The following is a 20,793-nucleotide window of genomic DNA, read 5'->3' as shown; positions in this document are numbered from 1 at the left end:
TTCTTTAAAATATAAGCCTAAGCCAAAATAAAAAAGCTATGCCAAACACCCCCTTAGTCGTATCTGAAGGCGTTCATACCAATCTCTCTCTTGCCCCTTCGACCTTGTCCACAACCACAACCCTATATTATATTACTACAATAATAATAATAATAATAATAATAATAATAATAATATTAATCCAGATCGATCGCATGAAGAAGAAGAACGTTTTTCATCCAATCGCCTTATTATTATTATTATGTCCCAATCCACCGATGTCTCATACAGGTAATTTCTCTATTCCATCCATTTATAGATTTCATTGCAATCGTTGTTAGGAGCACCTTATGACTATAACTAGTTTCCTAAACAGTTTATTATACATGTTGGATACCAATATCAAATAAATATGCATACAGTGTGTATCTTTTCATGTAGTTTGTAAATATTACGATTAGGTTATTAAATAACTGATTTATGATTACTTATCTATTTAGTGTTGAGTTCATGTTTATCTTCCTATTATGATTGACAAATCAACTTTAAGAACAGGTATTATAGTTTTTTAATTAACAAATTATTGTCGTAAGAGATATTTACATACACACAGAATTACAGATATATAGAGGAGAGTTCTAGCCAGAACACCGTTTTTTGCGACATCATGAAGAACAAAACAAATAATTCAGTTTTTTAATCTAATGTTTAAGAAAATAGTCAAAACGCAATGTTATTCATCCCTCTTGAAATTTAAAGAAAAGAAAAAATGATCAAAATTCGTTTATTTATACAACGTACACATGTGTAGGTAAATGTTTAAAAACTTGAATAACATATCAACAAATTAGTTTAATGGCTTGTTATGTACATAACATACATAACTGTATGTAGAAGTAAAGAAAGAAAAATTAAAACTATAAATCATTGATAAAAAATATCAAATTATTTAGGGTGGTTCTTGCAATAACTTAGTGTTCTGTAATCAAGCTTACCTTGTGTATGTGTGTGTGCGCATGGAGAAGATCATTTCAGAACACACAGAACAAATCTGAATCTTTTTATTTTGACTTTCTCTCACATGAAACACTCTAGACATGTAGTTTCATTAAAATGGATGTAAAAGTAAAACTGCTTTGTACTAATCTTTGTTTCGGTTTCTTTGAAACAGTTGTGGTTCATGTGGATACCCTCTGAATCTAGCATCCTCAAACCGAATAACATCCGAAGTCGGCTCTAAGTATCGCAAATCCATAAAAAAAGGTTCTATATCTTTTGAATCCATCGATCTCAGTCGATTCACTCAACTAGATGAGCCATCTTGTTTTCCAGTTTGTTTAAACAATCACAGTTCAAAAACAAAGTTATTATGCCGCCAATGTGGCATCCAAGTAGGATATGGTTACGGTGACACACATACCATTCATGATATTGAATCACATTATAAGCAAATTGTTATAAAAATCCGAGCTTTACAACCGTTAGATACCAATAACCAGCTTACAAATGAAGGCAGTTGATCAAGACAGTTTTTCTTCTATTATGCATCTTCCTGATGATTGTTTGTTTTTCATCTTTGAAAAGTTTGACTTGACTGTTGACCGGCAATCTTTTGGTCTAACCTGTCACCGCATGCTTCATATTCAAAATATAACACGTAAGTCGTTGGAATTTGGATGCTCGTTCTTTCGGTTAAACCGGGACTCGTTGTCTAAAACTATTACCGACGTTGATTCAGTCATTCTTGATAAGTTAATTAAACGTTTTACGCGATTAGAGCTCTTATCTTTATCTGGGTATGTAAATCTTCAAGACGAGGGTTTAAGTCAACTGCAAAATCACGGGTCAAAGCTGAAGTCGCTTTATCTCGATTGTTGTTTCAAAGTTACCGACACGGGTCTTTCTTCGGTTGCTAGCGGTTGTCCAAATCTTTCGTTTATTAGTCTTTATCGTTGCGATATAAGCGATAACGGGTTAAAACTATTAGCTAAGTCGTGTCGGTTTTTAAAAGAGTTGAATCTCGAGTGGTGTTCTCGTATAACCGACACAGGAATATCTTTTATTACAAAATATTGTCGTGAGATTCGAGCGATCAAGATTTCTCATTGTGAGAAAGTCAAAGGAGTCGGGTTTGACAGGTGCTCTGAAACTTTGGCCTGTTTGGAAGCTGATTCTTGCAAACTTGAACCCGAGGGCATTTTGGGTATTTTGAGTGGAGGCGGGCTCGAGTATCTGAATGTTTCTTCTCTTAGCTGGTGCATTCGTGGGGACAGTTTAAGAGCAATTGGTAACGGGCTTGGTAAAAATATTAAAATTTTGAATTTTCGTTTATGTAGAACGGTTGGTGATGAAACAATAATGGAGATGTCGAAAGGGTGTCCGTTGTTAAAAGAGTGGAATTTGTCTTTGTGTACTGAGATTGGGGTTTCGGGATGGGAGTCCATTGGCAAATATTGTGATAATTTAGAGCGGGTTCATGTGAATGGGTGTTGGGGGTTTTGTGATCGAGGGTTGTTGGCTTTAAGGAACGGGTGTAAACATCTCTCGGTTATTTATATTACGAGATGCCAAAAAGTGAGTTCGTTGGCGATAACGATGTTCAAGATGGCAAGATGGGATGTTGAAATGAAACCTGAAGAAGTTATGTGTATTATGCCTAAACATTTCTTTTGATGGTAATTTGTTAAAAGATTGTTTTAGATGGAAGTTATTTTGAAGTGTATTTGGTTAAAAATTACAGGAGTTTATCTAGTTTATAGTGAAAATTTGGTTAATATGTGCATATTTCTAAAGCCTTTCAAAACAAATTGATAGGGCAGGTTGGGTTGGGAAACAAGTCATGATTGTTCTTTCAAAAGGTACCAATTTTGTCGGGTTCAAACAGGTTTTGTTTCAAATGAGTTCGGGTTTAAATGTGTCGTTCTAAAAAATAATATTAAGATGGATTCACCCGCTGTAGATTATATGGTGGCTAGTACTAGTTGCCATGGGATGATGTCGTGACAATGAAAGCGACGGTGATGGTCATGCGACTAGACTTACCACCTGTTGAAACAGTCTGCCTAAATTGTTTAATTATTAGTGCTAGGGATGGCTAATAAGCGAACCGAAATTAACGGAAAACCAGTTACAATTTTTTTTTTACCTTCAGTGAAGTTAACGATTTTCATATATTTCAAGTTTTTATAATTTAATTTATGTTTTTCAACACCATTTCATGTATTTATACTTCTACTTCATGTATTTTTAAATACAAATTATAGCCTAATTTGATTTTGGTTATTAATCAAAATTATCTGAACAAAAAACTGAAAATTTAACCGAATAAACTGAACTGATTAACCAAAAATAATTGGTTAATTTGATTGAGGCTAATAAACAAACAAACTGAACCGTACACACCTCTTATCAATGCATAATGTTGTAAACATACCAGTAGTAACTGATTTTGCATCACTAGGCAAATCCTTTGTATTGGTAGTTTGATTTCCTCAAGGTTCATGTATTTTATAGTATTAACTTCAAAAGTGATCTTAGCTTTATCACAAGATTAAGAACGCATTAAAATATGATTCACCACATATAACATAAATAGAATATACGATCATAAACATTGGGAAACTGTCATGGAAACAATTTATTAAATGTCATAATTTCCAACAAATTTCCGGGGTTATTCGGGTTAACTCGAACATGGAGAATTCGACCCGATCGGCTAAGTTTGGGTTCGGGGTTCAATGCTTATTTGGGCTGGGTCTTTCAGGCTTAATGTAATTGTGTTTTAAGTCACATTGGGTCATGTTTGGTGTTCAGATACAGTTAAAACACACACTCTATATTGAAGTGCTAAAGTTGTGATCACGAATAAGTGATATGAATTGAATATATTTAACTCAAAGCTATTAATAACATGAAGCTTTCGGTTTGCTTATTGTTCCGTAAATATAGCTAACAAGTTGACTCATTAAAAAGCTTGTAGGCTAACGAAGCCAAAAGGTGTAAAAAGTTTTCATCAAAGTTGCTTAAATAGTTAACCGAGTTTAAACGAAATCAAAACCGAAACTGAAACTGAAACCAATCCGAACGTGTGAATGTATTTCTCATTGCACCGCTAGAGGCATGTCAGCAATACCTATCTTCTTCCTCTCTCTCTTGTATTTAAGGGAGGCACACCTTCAATGCCTTGTTTCTCAGAAATCAAAATGAATCTTTTGCTTTGCTGGTGTTTGACCGATATGTGGCAAAGATATGATGGAGGCTTTCAATGTTGATTCCACCGTTTACGGTTGCACTGTGCATACATACATATGCGTGATGGTGTCTGTAATTATGATGTTCATCGAAATAAAGGATGTTATTTTGGTGATTATTCCTAGAGAAAGGATATTATTCCTTTCAAACAGGATCCACGGGACAATAAGATGCAATGACCTTACGCTGCATGCCGAGTTCAGAATGGTGATTGTTGCCGGGATGTATATGGCTACTGGTTTTGGAAGTTTCACTTCTGGGACCATGATGCTTATCGGGATCACCACACAATAGAAGAAAAAGGTCACCCAGTGTGCTATTATCTTCCGGACAAAGAAGAATGCGTACAGCACATGAAACTTCTTATAAAGGGATACTCTCTGCAGACACATTTAATCATTTTTAAATGTTATTAGGAAAAAGACAATTGCTCATGCATTAGCTATACGGTTATACCTCACACATGATGATTTCTTTGAACATTTTTCTGAATAGATTAGCGGGACCACATGACCAACTGCGCTGTTGATATCGGTAAGCTTTGAAGGTACTCGCGAGTTCGTTTTTGACCTATAGATTAGAATATTAGTTCGATGAATTTATTTATTTTAATATTCGACACTGCAACTCACCTCTAAGTCTCCAACAAAGAGAAATTTCCACCCCTTGAGGCTGGCCCGAACTGCAAGATCCATGTCCTCCACAGTGGTTCTGTCTTTCCAGCCACCGGCTGTTGGAATACCGTATGCCCGAGACACATAATTAGGTTAATGTGGCTAGCCGTGTTTGATCCAAGTCGGGTCATACCCAATAACGAGTTAGACACACACCAATTATGTATTTGTTGAGATATGATCTATAAAACAAATACAGAACACAACACATTCAGAAATCGGGTTTCTGAATAATTACTTGAAAGTGTTAAATAAATTAATTGGTTAATTTATTTATTCAAATAATTATTATTGGAATGATTATTTAAACATGTGTTCTTTTATAAAATGGTTTATAAAAGATGGGATGTTTATATATTTTATAAGGTATAAAATATATATTATTTAGACATGTATGCCTTACACCCCATACACTTGGTCAAAGTTGGTAAGGACTTGATGGAGGTTGAGTAACTTTTACTTGACCAAAAACCTAACTTAAGATATGAATGAGATATGATCTCATTTATATAAAGATCAACATACTTTCAAGATATAATAAGTAACCACAACTCTCTCTTTCCCTCTAGCTTTTGGTTCGGCCGAAGTCAAGAAACAAAAGAGGTTCGAGTCTCGGTTTCTCGTGTTCAAGCTTCCTAACATAGCTCGGTGTGTGTTGGAGGCTCGGGGTATCTTCCGTTTGAGGATTTTCCCTTTGAAAGTCTAGCATCAACATCATCATCTTCTTCAACCATCAACTACATCTCTTAAGGAGTTAAGAATGTAAGTTTTACAAGCTTTGATAGTTTAGTTTTTCCGTATTATTTGATCCTTAGTCTCGGGTTTCTAATCTTAAGATTAATGGTAATCTTGAAACAAGAATAAAGGGTTATTCATAGATTAACACACATATGAACTTGTAATATATATATGGATATATGTACATAAAGTTTATAGATAATCACGCTTCCGCCTTTTAATGACTAGTTAAATGATTAACTAAGTCTAAAATATCCATAGAAACCCAACAAATGGCATCAAGAGCCGGGATACGGGAAACTAAGCTTCGGGTTTTCGGTTTTATATTTTCCCCTTGAAAGATTTTATACAAAAAATTAACATGCATGATTTTTTTTTGTATTTAATCTTGTTATATTTTTGGCTTTGTTCAAAAAATAAATAAATAAATAAATAAATAAAACCGAGCTATTGGGCCGAAGCCCACTTCTTTTGGTTAATGGGTTAACCGAAAAAAGGGAAGAAAGTTAAATGGGCCGAAGCCCATGAGACTTTCTTATGGGCCGAAGCCCAAGAACAAGTTATTGGGTCAAACCCAAATGGGTTGGGCTAGGCCCGATAAGGTCAAGGGGTTTTGGAACGGGATCCTAAAACATAACGGGTTATGTTTGTTATTTATTAAAACTAGACCGAGCCGTAGACCAAAATGGATGTTTGTTTGTGGTTGATGATTGTAATTGTAATTGATTATTCAAGTTTCGGTTTGTAATAATTAATTAGGGGCAGTTTTGTAATTTTTTATTATTTATTCATATGGGTATGTAATAAATAGATTATTTGTAATATCTTTATTTTATAGAATAAAAAATGTATTAGGACATTTGGTTTTGTAAAATTAAAGAAGATTGCAAAATTGGAAGTTTGGGCCTTATTGGGCCGGGTATGGTGATAATGGGCCTCACAAGCCCATTAAGGGGATTCAAGCCCAAAAGGACCTAAGCCCACCAATTGAGCCCAAATGGAAGCTTATGGAAGCTAAGGCCCAAGTTCAAGCCCAATGGATTACAACGGGGTTGAAGAAGATGCTTGACGCATTTGGATGCGGGATCAAGTGGGAGCTACAACATCCATGTGTCGTGTGTCCCTTAGGATCGGACCTAAGACACACACTTGTTTCGGCTAACAAGTGTGGTCTAACTTAGTGGCTCGTGTCTAGTATAATTGTGTATGCTTGTTAATTGATTGTTTGATTGTGTGGTTGTTAGATATTAGGATATCAACTTCGTCACATAGAATTAATTAACAAAGCATAAAACGGGTTCTAACAATTATCGGTAATCACGTGACACGTAGTTTAATAAAATGGATTTATTAACTAGCCGTCTCACGCCCATAATAAAATGGTTTTATTATAAATTAGAATTTTGAAAATGGTTTCAAAATAATCATGTTACTAAATGCATGTTAGAACATGATTTAAAGTTTTACAACTAGAATTATTAAAACTAAAAATCCCTTTTAAAATTAAGGATAACAAGTTAAACACCATCCTTTTGTATAACGCTTAACATATTAGTAAGCTCTTAGTGGGAAAAAGGTCACCTAACCGCGTAGAGTAAATTAATATGTTGAGGTAATATTGGCATATAAATGGGAAAAAGGTCACCTAACCATTTGTATGTTGATATTACAAGTTGATACAAGTAGGACGACTTAAATTAGAACCATGTGAAGAGGGTCACCCAAGCATGGGGTCTAATAGGTGTTGATGGGATAAACATGCCGACACGAAATATGATTTCGAACCGGTCCCATAAACTCTAGAAGTTGCAAAAGGGTTTGCAATTGTTATGAATAACTACCTTGATAAACCGACAATGGGAAAAAGGTCACCTAACCGGAGTCGGGTTTATCGTTGGATTCTAGATTTTAATTATTAATTATATTTGGTATATATAAAAGGGTATTAATAATTAAAATAAGTAAAACACTAAAATGAACTTAATTAAAATTCTGCAGATGGCCGCACACGTCGACGACAACATAATCCCTAACGTCCAAAATGTATCTCTCCGATCTATTCTCGCTAAAGACCGTCTTAATCACAATAACTTTTCGGATTGGTTCCGAAATTTAAGGATTGTTCTAAAACAAGAAAAATTATATCATGTTTTGGAAACACCTATCCCCAACGAACCGGAAGAGGGAAGTGAGGTCGAATACATGAATTGGGTCCAACACACGGAAGATTCCATTCAAGTGTCATGCCTCATGTTGGCGACTATGGTTCCCGAAATCCAAAAGGATTTCGAAAACCATAATGCGTACGACATGATTACTCAACTTAAGGAAATGTTCCTTAAGCAATCGAGGGTTGAAAGGTTCGAAACGGTTCGAGCCTTGCATGCATGTAGAATGGATGATAATCAACCAGTTTCAACTTATGTACTTAAGATGAAAAGTTACATTGATCGCCTCGCCAAGCTCAATTGTCCCATCTCAAAAGAGTTAGCAACGAATTTGATCCTTAACTCTTTGTCGAAAAGGTTCGACACTTTCGTGTTAAATTATAACATGAACGGGTGGGACAAAAACATTGGAGAACTTCACTCAATGCTTAAAACAGCCGAGGCGAGCATGGGTAAAAGGGTTTTACCCGTGTTTGCGATCAATGAAGGTGGATCCAAGAATCGATCTCAGCCCAATCCTAAGGCTAAGGTAGCAAAAAGAAAGGGTCCTCCTGTGCATCTTAAGGGTAAGGGCAAGGCACCGGTTATGGCAAAGAAACAAAAGGTTGTGGAACCGAGGGGTCATAAGGATGATCCTTGTTTTGGTTGTGGGGAGACCGGACATTGGAAACGCAATTGCCCGGTCTACCTAAAGGAGCTAAGAGACAAGAGGAATGCGGGGCATGCCTCGGGTAATGTCTTTATGATTAATATTGAGCTAAATCTTATTTCTTCTAACACATGGGTATTGGATACCGGATGTGGAACTCACATTTGCAATTGGTTGCAGGGGTTCAAAAGGAATGAAGACTTAAAGAAGGGCGAAGTGAGTCTTTTCATGGGCAACGGTGCAAGGGTGCACGTGGTCGCTAGAGGAGACTTCACTTTATCGCTTCCAAGTGGTTTGGAAGTTGTTTTGAGGAATGTTTTGTATGCTCCTAGTTTAACTAGGAACATTATTTCCGTGCACCTTCTTAGACAATGTAATTTTGACTTTAAATTTGTAAAATCAGAAATGCATGTATCATCTAATGGTATCTTTTATTTTAAAGCTGTACCAAACAACGATATTTATGAATTGGTTCATGATAATACCTCAAATAGCTCATTATATCAAACTTCCACCAAAAGACTCAAAAAGGATTTGAGTGATTCCTACATTTGGCATTGTCGCCTTGGACACATAAACAAGAATCGTGTAAATACTCTCCAAAAGAATGGTCTTTTGAAAACAAACGAGTTAGGTTCGTTTGATGAGTGTGAATCTTGTATTCAAGGCAAGATGACCAAAGAGCCTTTCAAAGGTACAAATGAAAGGGCTAAGGACTTGTTAGGTATCATACATACGGATGTATGCGGACCTCTCAAGCCCACTAGTAGGAATAGTGAAAGGTACTTCATTACCTTTACCGACGATTTTAGTCGATATGGGTATGTGTATCTAATGAAACACAAACATGAAGCCTTTGAAATGTTCAAGGAATTTCAAAATGAAGTACAAAATCAGCTCGACCGAACAATCAAGGTACTCCGCTCCGATAGAGGAGGCGAATACCTGAGTGATGCTTTTCAAAGTCATCTTAGAGATTGTGGAATTGTTTCACAGCTCACTCCTCCTGGTACTCCTCAGCATAACGGAGTATCCGAGTGGAGGAATCGAACACTGTTGGACATGGTTCGATCAATGATGGCACGAAGCTCACTACCACCATCATTTTGGGGATATGCACTACTTACAGCAGCTCGTATTTTGAATATGGCCCCGACCAAAAAGGTGGATCGAACACCCTATGAAGTGTGGCATGGAAAGGTTCCATCCCTTTCATATTTAAGGGTATGGGGATGCAAAGTTTATGTTAAACGTGACACCCCAAATAAGCTTGAGGCTCGATCCATCAAGTGTATCTTCATAGGATACCCAAAGGATGATATAGGATATATATTCTATGATCCTAGTGAACAAAGAGTGTTTGTTTCACGCAAAGGATACTTCTTAGAAACTAAGTTCCTTATGGAAGGACCTAGTGAAAAGAGAGTGGAACTTGAAGAGGTTCAAGAATCACTGGATGATACACAGTTGGTCGATACTAGCTTTCAACACGAGGATGTTGAAGGTGATCAAATGGTTGATCATACACACGTTGCTCGCAGATCTAGTAGGGTTAGTCAACCTCCCGAGAGATATGGATTTCTCGTGGATGGTTGCTACTTGGTCGATTCGGATGAACCGATCTCCTACAAAGATGCTATGTCACAACCTGATTGTGAAAAATGGCTTGAAGCCATGAGCGCCAAGATGCAATCCATGCACGATAACCAAGTTTGGGAATTGGTTGATCGTCCACTTAACTCCAAACTGGTTGGATGTAAGTGGGTCTTCAAGAAGAAGACCGATATGCATGGAAATCTAGATACTTACAAAGCACGACTTGTAGCAAAAGGTTTCACACAAACTCAAGAGATTGATTATGATGAAACCTTCTCGCCGGTCGCGATGCTTAAGTCGATCAGGATATTATTTGCCATTGCAGCTCATTTTGATTATGAGATATGGCAGATGGATGTCAAGACCGCTTTTCTTAATGGATATCTTGAGGAAGATGTCCATATGGTTCAGCCTGAAGGTTTTGTCGATCCATCTAATCCTGACAAAGTATGTAAGTTAAGGAAATCAATCTACGGGTTGAAACAAGCATCACGGATGTGGAATCATCGTTTTAATGAAGAAATCAAAGCGTTTGGTTTCGTCCAAAACGGTGATGAGGCGTGTGTGTATAAATGGGCTAGTGGGAGTATAGTCATGTTCCTTATTTTGTATGTCGATGATATACTTTTATTTGGAAATGATATACCAAGTATGGAAAGCGTTAAAGCGTGGTTAAGTAGTCGTTTCTCAATTAAGGATCTTGGAGAAGCGACATATATCTTGGGAATAAAGGTCTATAGGGATAGACAAAGGAAATTGATCGGACTCAATCAAAGTGCATACATTGATAAAATCCTGAAAAGGTTCAGGATGGAAAACTCTAAGAAAGGTTTGGTACCTATTCCTAGAGGAACCGTGTTAAGCTCATCCCAAAGTCCTAGCTCTAAGGAAGAGCAGGATAGGATGAAGCATGTTCCTTATGCTTCGGCAATAGGATCTATTATGTATACAATGATGTGCACTAGACCGGACGTCTCGTATGCTTTAAGCATAACGAGTAGATACCAGCACAACCCAGGTGACAGTCATTGGATGGCTGTCAAGAATATATTAAAATACCTTAGAAGGACTAAGGATATGTTTTTAATATATGGGTCTGGTGAGGAGGAACTCGTCGTAAAGGGTTACGTGGATGCGAGTTTCCAAAATGACCGAGATGATTCTCGGTCACAGTCGGGATATGTCTTCATTTTGAATGGAGGCGCTGTCTCTTGGAAGAGTTCGAAGCAGGATGTTGTCGCGTTATCCACTACAGAATCTGAGTACATCGCCGCTTCAATGGCAGCCCAAGGGGCTGCATGGATGAAAAAGTTCATCATGGATCTAGGGATTATCTCTACCATTCAGGAGCCCCTAGAGATATTCTGTGACAATGAGGGTGCTATTGCACAGATCAAGGAGCCTCGTGCTCATCAGAAAACGAGGCACATTGAGCGCAGATTCAACTACATAAGGGATGAAGTTGAAAAGGGAAAGATATGTATTCATAAAGTTCATACCGATCAAAATATTGCGGACCCACTCACGAAGCTCCTCGATAGGCCAAAGCATGAGGGTCATGTTTGTGCATTAGGACTTCGGTATTCTAGTGAGTGGATTTAATCTGTGTTTAGTGTTTGTATAAGAACGAATGTAATGGGTATCTCATGAAAATTAATTATGTTTTAATTATTCAATGAGTTATGTTCTATATTTGCATGTTTAATCCATGAATGACTTATGTTGTTCTAAACGTCCGTAGTCGATCATACTTGTGGGAACAAGTATGAAGGTAAGACTATTATGAACCCGGATTGGTTGATATTCATGTGATGAATATAGGGCATAGGTTTGCCACCAAAGTTCATAGATATTTGTGGGATACAAATATTGGACTGACCCGCTCTCAAGGATCACTGCATGGAGTTAGTGTAACTGATCATAAGTAATCCTTGAGTAAAGGCGAGTATCATTGTGTCCTTTGACCTAAGATGCATATTGGATCTGGTCTTTCATCAAGTCTGATAACTTGACTCTCTTCTTTGTTATTTCGGTAACACGATAACGTGTAAGAAAGAGCTCAGATATCATACGAGATGTCAACAAGGGTGTATGCAGTCAAGATGGGATTTGTTCCTCTTATGTGTTGAGAGTTTAGATGTCTAAGGCCTGTTAAGTTAAATCATTGAGAGAATGATCACTCTGTGTCTCTTCGATTTGACAGGACATCTAGTAACAAAGGGATGTAGTGATAAGACTTACCTATATCATATCAAGTATGGACTTGAAGGGGATGATGTTATTGAATGGCACTTAGTCAAACACACTAGGGATGGTGACCTGTTGTTAGGCGGTATTCACCATTAGCATTAACTTCCTATGAGTCACGTGCAAGTGGGAGATTGTTGGAATACCGTATGCCCGAAACACATAATTAGGTTAATGTGGCTAGCCGTGTTTGATCCAAGTCGGGTCATACCCAATAACGAGTTAGACACACACCAATTATGTATTTGTTGAGATATGATCTATAAAACAAATACAGAACACAACACATTCAGAAATCGGGTTTCTGAATAATTACTTGAAAGTGTTAAATAAATTAATTGGTTAATTTATTTATTCAAATAATTATTATTGGAATGATTATTTAAACATGTGTTCTTTTATAAAATGGTTTATAAAAGATGGGATGTTTATATATTTTATAAGGTATAAAATATATATTATTTAGACATGTATGCCTTACACCCCATACACTTGGTCAAAGTTGGTAAGGACTTGATGGAGGTTGAGTAACTTTTACTTGACCAAAAACCTAACTTAAGATATGAATGAGATATGATCTCATTTATATAAAGATCAACATACTTTCAAGATATAATAAGTAACCACAACTCTCTCTTTCCCTCTAGCTTTTGGTTCGGCCGAAGTCAAGAAACAAAAGAGGTTCGAGTCTCGGTTTCTCGTGTTCAAGCTTCCTAACATAGCTCGGTGTGTGTTGGAGGCTCGGGGTATCTTCCGTTTGAGGATTTTCCCTTTGAAAGTCTAGCATCAACATCATCATCTTCTTCAACCATCAACTACATCTCTTAAGGAGTTAAGAATGTAAGTTTTACAAGCTTTGATAGTTTAGTTTTTCCGTATTATTTGATCCTTAGTCTCGGGTTTCTAATCTTAAGATTAATGGTAATCTTGAAACAAGAATAAAGGGTTATTCATAGATTAACACACATATGAACTTGTAATATATATATGGATATATGTACATAAAGTTTATAGATAATCACGCTTCCGCCTTTTAATGACTAGTTAAATGATTAACTAAGTCTAAAATATCCATAGAAACCCAACAAATGGCATCAAGAGCCGGGATACGGGAAACTAAGCTTCGGGTTTTCGGTTTTATATTTTCCCCTTGAAAGATTTTATACAAAAAATTAACATGCATGATTTTTTTTTGTATTTAATCTTGTTATATTTTTGGCTTTGTTCAAAAAATAAATAAATAAATAAATAAATAAAACCGAGCTATTGGGCCGAAGCCCACTTCTTTTGGTTAATGGGTTAACCGAAAAAAGGGAAGAAAGTTAAATGGGCCGAAGCCCATGAGACTTTCTTATGGGCCGAAGCCCAAGAACAAGTTATTGGGTCAAACCCAAATGGGTTGGGCTAGGCCCGATAAGGTCAAGGGGTTTTGGAACGGGATCCTAAAACATAACGGGTTATGTTTGTTATTTATTAAAACTAGACCGAGCCGTAGACCAAAATGGATGTTTGTTTGTGGTTGATGATTGTAATTGTAATTGATTATTCAAGTTTCGGTTTGTAATAATTAATTAGGGGCAGTTTTGTAATTTTTTATTATTTATTCATATGGGTATGTAATAAATAGATTATTTGTAATATCTTTATTTTATAGAATAAAAAATGTATTAGGACATTTGGTTTTGTAAAATTAAAGAAGATTGCAAAATTGGAAGTTTGGGCCTTATTGGGCCGGGTATGGTGATAATGGGCCTCACAAGCCCATTAAGGGGATTCAAGCCCAAAAGGACCTAAGCCCACCAATTGAGCCCAAATGGAAGCTTATGGAAGCTAAGGCCCAAGTTCAAGCCCAATGGATTACAACGGGGTTGAAGAAGATGCTTGACGCATTTGGATGCGGGATCAAGTGGGAGCTACAACATCCATGTGTCGTGTGTCCCTTAGGATCGGACCTAAGACACACACTTGTTTCGGCTAACAAGTGTGGTCTAACTTAGTGGCTCGTGTCTAGTATAATTGTGTATGCTTGTTAATTGATTGTTTGATTGTGTGGTTGTTAGATATTAGGATATCAACTTCGTCACATAGAATTAATTAACAAAGCATAAAACGGGTTCTAACAATTATCGGTAATCACGTGACACGTAGTTTAATAAAATGGATTTATTAACTAGCCGTCTCACGCCCATAATAAAATGGTTTTATTATAAATTAGAATTTTGAAAATGGTTTCAAAATAATCATGTTACTAAATGCATGTTAGAACATGATTTAAAGTTTTACAACTAGAATTATTAAAACTAAAAATCCCTTTTAAAATTAAGGATAACAAGTTAAACACCATCCTTTTGTATAACGCTTAACATATTAGTAAGCTCTTAGTGGGAAAAAGGTCACCTAACCGCGTAGAGTAAATTAATATGTTGAGGTAATATTGGCATATAAATGGGAAAAAGGTCACCTAACCATTTGTATGTTGATATTACAAGTTGATACAAGTAGGACGACTTAAATTAGAACCATGTGAAGAGGGTCACCCAAGCATGGGGTCTAATAGGTGTTGATGGGATAAACATGCCGACACGAAATATGATTTCGAACCGGTCCCATAAACTCTAGAAGTTGCAAAAGGGTTTGCAATTGTTATGAATAACTACCTTGATAAACCGACAATGGGAAAAAGGTCACCTAACCGGAGTCGGGTTTATCGTTGGATTCTAGATTTTAATTATTAATTATATTTGGTATATATAAAAGGGTATTAATAATTAAAATAAGTAAAACACTAAAATGAACTTAATTAAAATTCTGCAGATGGCCGCACACGTCGACGACAACATAATCCCTAACGTCCAAAATGTATCTCTCCGATCTATTCTCGCTAAAGACCGTCTTAATCACAATAACTTTTCGGATTGGTTCCGAAATTTAAGGATTGTTCTAAAACAAGAAAAATTATATCATGTTTTGGAAACACCTATCCCCAACGAACCGGAATAGGGAAGTGAGGTCGAATACATGAATTGGGTCCAACACACGGAAGATTCCATTCAAGTGTCATGCCTCATGTTGGCGACTATGGTTCCCGAAATCCAAAAGGATTTCGAAAACCATAATGCGTACGACATGATTACTCAACTTAAGGAAATGTTCCTTAAGCAATCGAGGGTTGAAAGGTTCGAAACGGTTCGAGCCTTGCATGCATGTAGAATGGATGATAATCAACCAGTTTCAACTTATGTACTTAAGATGAAAAGTTACATTGATCGCCTCGCCAAGCTCAATTGTCCCATCTCAAAAGAGTTAGCAACGAATTTGATCCTTAACTCTTTGTCGAAAAGGTTCGACACTTTCGTGTTAAATTATAACATGAACGGGTGGGACAAAAACATTGGAGAACTTCACTCAATGCTTAAAACAGCCGAGGCGAGCATGGGTAAAAGGGTTTTACCCGTGTTTGCGATCAATGAAGGTGGATCCAAGAATCGATCTCAGCCCAATCCTAAGGCTAAGGTAGCAAAAAGAAAGGGTCCTCCTGTGCATCTTAAGGGTAAGGGCAAGGCACCGGTTATGGCAAAGAAACAAAAGGTTGTGGAACCGAGGGGTCATAAGGATGATCCTTGTTTTGGTTGTGGGGAGACCGGACATTGGAAACGCAATTGCCCGGTCTACCTAAAGGAGCTAAGAGACAAGAGGAATGCGGGGCATGCCTCGGGTAATGTCTTTATGATTAATATTGAGCTAAATCTTATTTCTTCTAACACATGGGTATTGGATACCGGATGTGGAACTCACATTTGCAATTGGTTGCAGGGGTTCAAAAGGAATGAAGACTTAAAGAAGGGCGAAGTGAGTCTTTTCATGGGCAACGGTGCAAGGGTGCACGTGGTCGCTAGAGGAGACTTCACTTTATCGCTTCCAAGTGGTTTGGAAGTTGTTTTGAGGAATGTTTTGTATGCTCCTAGTTTAACTAGGAACATTATTTCCGTGCACCTTCTTAGACAATGTAATTTTGACTTTAAATTTGTAAAATCAGAAATGCATGTATCATCTAATGGTATCTTTTATTTTAAAGCTGTACCAAACAACGCTATTTATGAATTGGTTCATGATAATACCTCAAATAGCTCATTATATCAAACTTCCACCAAAAGACTCAAAAAGGATTTGAGTGATTCCTACATTTGGCATTGTCGCCTTGGACACATAAACAAGAATCGTGTAAATACTCTCCAAAAGAATGGTCTTTTGAAAACAAACGAGTTAGGTTCGTTTGATGAGTGTGAATCTTGTATTCAAGGCAAGATGACCAAAGAGCCTTTCAAAGGTACAAATGAAAGGGCTAAGGACTTGTTAGGTATCATACATACGGATGTATGCGGACCTCTCAAGCCCACTAGTAGGAATAGTGAAAGGTACTTCATTACCTTTACCGACGATTTTAGTCGATATGGGTATGTGTATCTAATGAAACACAAACATGAAGCCTTTGAAATGTTCAAGGAATTTCAAAATGAAGTACAAAATCAGCTCGACCGAACAATCAAGGTACTCCGCTCCGATAGAGGAGGCGAATACCTGAGTGATGCTTTTCAAAGTCATCTTAGATATTGTGGAATTGTTTCACAGCTCACTCCTCCTGGTACTCCTCAGCATAACGGAGTATCCGAGTGGAGGAATCGAACACTGTTGGACATGGTTCGATCAATGATGGCACGAAGCTCACTACCACCATCATTTTGGGGATATGCACTACTTACAGCAGCTCGTATTTTGAATATGGCCCCGACCAAAAAGGTGGATCGAACACCCTATGAAGTGTGGCATGGAAAGGTTCCATCCCTTTCATATTTAAGGGTATGGGGATGCAAAGTTTATGTTAAACGTGACACCCCAAATAAGCTTGAGGCTCGATCCATCAAGTGTATCTTCATAGGATACCCAAAGGATGATATAGGATATATATTCTATGATCCTAGTGAACAAAGAGTGTTTGTTTCACGCAAAGGATACTTCTTAGAAACTAAGTTCCTTATGGAAGGACCTAGTGAAAAGAGAGTGGAACTTGAAGAGGTTCAAGAATCACTGGATGATACACAGTTGGTCGATACTAGCTTTCAACACGAGGATGTTGAAGGTGATCAAATGGTTGATCATACACACGTTGCTCGCAGATCTAGTAGGGTTAGTCAACCTCCCGAGAGATATGGATTTCTCGTGGATGGTTGCTACTTGGTCGATTCGGATGAACCGATCTCCTACAAAGATGCTATGTCACAACCTGATTGTGAAAAATGGCTTGAAGCCATGAGCGCCAAGATGCAATCCATGCACGATAACCAAGTTTGGGAATTGGTTGATCGTCCACTTAACTCCAAACTGGTTGGATGTAAGTGGGTCTTCAAGAAGAAGACCGATATGCATGGAAATCTAGATACTTACAAAGCACGACTTGTAGCAAAAGGTTTCACACAAACTCAAGAGATTGATTATGATGAAACCTTCTCGCCGGTCGCGATGCTTAAGTCGATCAGGATATTATTTGCCATTGCAGCTCATTTTGATTATGAGATATGGCAGATGGATGTCAAGACCGCTTTTCTTAATGGATATCTTGAGGAAGATGTCCATATGGTTCAGCCTGAAGGTTTTGTCGATCCATCTAATCCTGACAAAGTATGTAAGTTAAGGAAATCAATCTACGGGTTGAAACAAGCATCACGGATGTGGAATCATCGTTTTAATGAAGAAATCAAAGCGTTTGGTTTCGTCCAAAACGGTGATGAGGCGTGTGTGTATAAATGGGCTAGTGGGAGTATAGTCATGTTCCTTATTTTGTATGTCGATGATATACTTTTATTTGGAAATGATATACCAAGTATGGAAAGCGTTAAAGCGTGGTTAAGTAGTCGTTTCTCAATTAAGGATCTTGGAGAAGCGACATATATCTTGGGAATAAAGGTCTATAGGGATAGACAAAGGAAATTGATCGGACTCAATCAAAGTGCATACATTGATAAAATCCTGAAAAGGTTCAGGATGGAAAACTCTAAGAAAGGTTTGGTACCTATTCCTAGAGGAACCGTGTTAAGCTCATCCCAAAGTCCTAGCTCTAAGGAAGAGCAGGATAGGATGAAGCATGTTCCTTATGCTTCGGCAATAGGATCTATTATGTATACAATGATGTGCACTAGACCGGACGTCTCGTATGCTTTAAGCATAACGAGTAGATACCAGCACAACCCAGGTGACAGTCATTGGATGGCTGTCAAGAATATATTAAAATACCTTAGAAGGACTAAGGATATGTTTTTAATATATGGGTCTGGTGAGGAGGAACTCGTCGTAAAGGGTTACGTGGATGCGAGTTTCCAAAATGACCGAGATGATTCTCGGTCACAGTCGGGATATGTCTTCATTTTGAATGGAGGCGCTGTCTCTTGGAAGAGTTCGAAGCAGGATGTTGTCGCGTTATCCACTACAGAATCTGAGTACATCGCCGCTTCAATGGCAGCCCAAGGGGCTGCATGGATGAAAAAGTTCATCATGGATCTAGGGATTATCTCTACCATTCAGGAGCCCCTAGAGATATTCTGTGACAATGAGGGTGCTATTGCACAGATCAAGGAGCCTCGTGCTCATCAGAAAACGAGGCACATTGAGCGCAGATTCAACTACATAAGGGATGAAGTTGAAAAGGGAAAGATATGTATTCATAAAGTTCATACCGATCAAAATATTGCGGACCCACTCACGAAGCTCCTCGATAGGCCAAAGCATGAGGGTCATGTTTGTGCATTAGGACTTCGGTATTCTAGTGAGTGGATTTAATCTGTGTTTAGTGTTTGTATAAGAACGAATGTAATGGGTATCTCATGAAAATTAATTATGTTTTAATTATTCAATGAGTTATGTTCTATATTTGCATGTTTAATCCATGAATGACTTATGTTGTTCTAAACGTCCGTAGTCGATCATACTTGTGGGAACAAGTATGAAGGTAAGACTATTATGAACCCGGATTGGTTGATATTCATGTGATGAATATAGGGCATAGGTTTGCCACCAAAGTTCATAGATATTTGTGGGATACAAATATTGGACTGACCCGCTCTCAAGGATCACTGCATGGAGTTAGTGTAACTGATCATAAGTAATCCTTGAGTAAAGGCGAGTATCATTGTGTCCTTTGACCTAAGATGCATATTGGATCTGGTCTTTCATCAAGTCTGATAACTTGACTCTCTTCTTTGTTATTTCGGTAACACGATAACGTGTAAGAAAGAGCTCAGATATCATACGAGATGTCAACAAGGGTGTATGCAGTCAAGATGGGATTTGTTCCTCTTATGTGTTGAGAGTTTAGATGTCTAAGGCCTGTTAAGTTAAATCATTGAGAGAATGATCACTCTGTGTCTCTTCGATTTGACAGGACATCTAGTAACAAAGGGATGTAGTGATAAGACTTACCTATATCATATCAAGTATGGACTTGAAGGGGATGATGTTATTGAATGGCACTTAGTCAAACACACTAGGGATGGTGACCTGTTGTTAGGCGGTATTCACCATTAGCATTAACTTCCTATGAGTCACGTGCAAGTGGGAGATTGTTGGAATACCGTATGCCCGAAACACATAATTAGGTTAATGTGGCTAGCCGTGTTTGATCCAAGTCGGGTCATACCCAATAACGAGTTAGACACACACCAATTATGTATTTGTTGAGATATGATCTATAAAACAAATACAGAACACAACACATTCAGAAATCGGGTTTCTGAATAATTACTTGAAAGTGTTAAATAAATTAACTGGTTAATTTATTTATTCAAATAATTATTATTGGAATGATTATTTAAACATGTGTTCTTTTATAAAATGGTTTATAAAAGATGGGATATTTATATATTTTATAAGGTATAAAATATATATTATTTAGACATGTATGCCTTACACCCCATACACTTGGTCAAAGTTGGTAAGGACTTGATGGAGGTTGAGTAACTTTTACTTGACCAAAAACCTAACTTAAGATATGAATGAGATATGATCTCATTTATATAAAGATCAACATACTTTCAAGATATAATAAGTAACCACAACTCTCTCTTTCCCTCTAGCTTTTGGTTCGGCCGAAGTCAAGAAACAAAAGAGGTTCGAGTCTCGGTTTCTCGTGTTCAAGCTTCCTAACATAGCTCGGTGTGTGTTGGAGGCTCGGGGTATCTTCCGTTTGAGGATTTTCCCTTTGAAAGTCTAGCATCAACATCATCATCTTCTTCAACCATCAACTACATCTCTTAAGGAGTTAAGAATGTAAGTTTTACAAGCTTTGATAGTTTAGTTTTTCCGTATTATTTGATCCTTAGTCTCGGGTTTCTAATCTTAAGATTAATGGTAATCTTGAAACAAGAATAAAGGGTTATTCATAGATTAACACACATATGAACTTGTAATATATATATGGATATATGTACATAAAATTTATAGA

At 37.2% G+C, this 20,793-nt stretch overlaps 1 pseudogene; it reads left to right on the top strand.

Annotated features, from left to right (window-relative positions):
- Positions 1-1,298: 1,298 nt before the first annotated feature.
- Positions 1,299-2,804, top strand: LOC143624220 (F-box/LRR-repeat protein 12 pseudogene; annotated as a pseudogene).
- Positions 2,805-20,793: the final 17,989 nt, after the last annotated feature.

This window comes from Bidens hawaiensis, unplaced genomic scaffold, assembly GCF_021521415.1.
Source record: "Bidens hawaiensis isolate Kalapana, Puna unplaced genomic scaffold, B.hawaiensis_p1.1 tig00003698_1, whole genome shotgun sequence".
In the NCBI taxonomy this organism is placed as follows: domain Eukaryota; kingdom Viridiplantae; phylum Streptophyta; class Magnoliopsida; order Asterales; family Asteraceae; genus Bidens; species Bidens hawaiensis.
The sequence above is the reverse complement of the archived record's forward strand: the minus strand, read 5'-3'. Positions and strand labels throughout refer to the sequence as shown.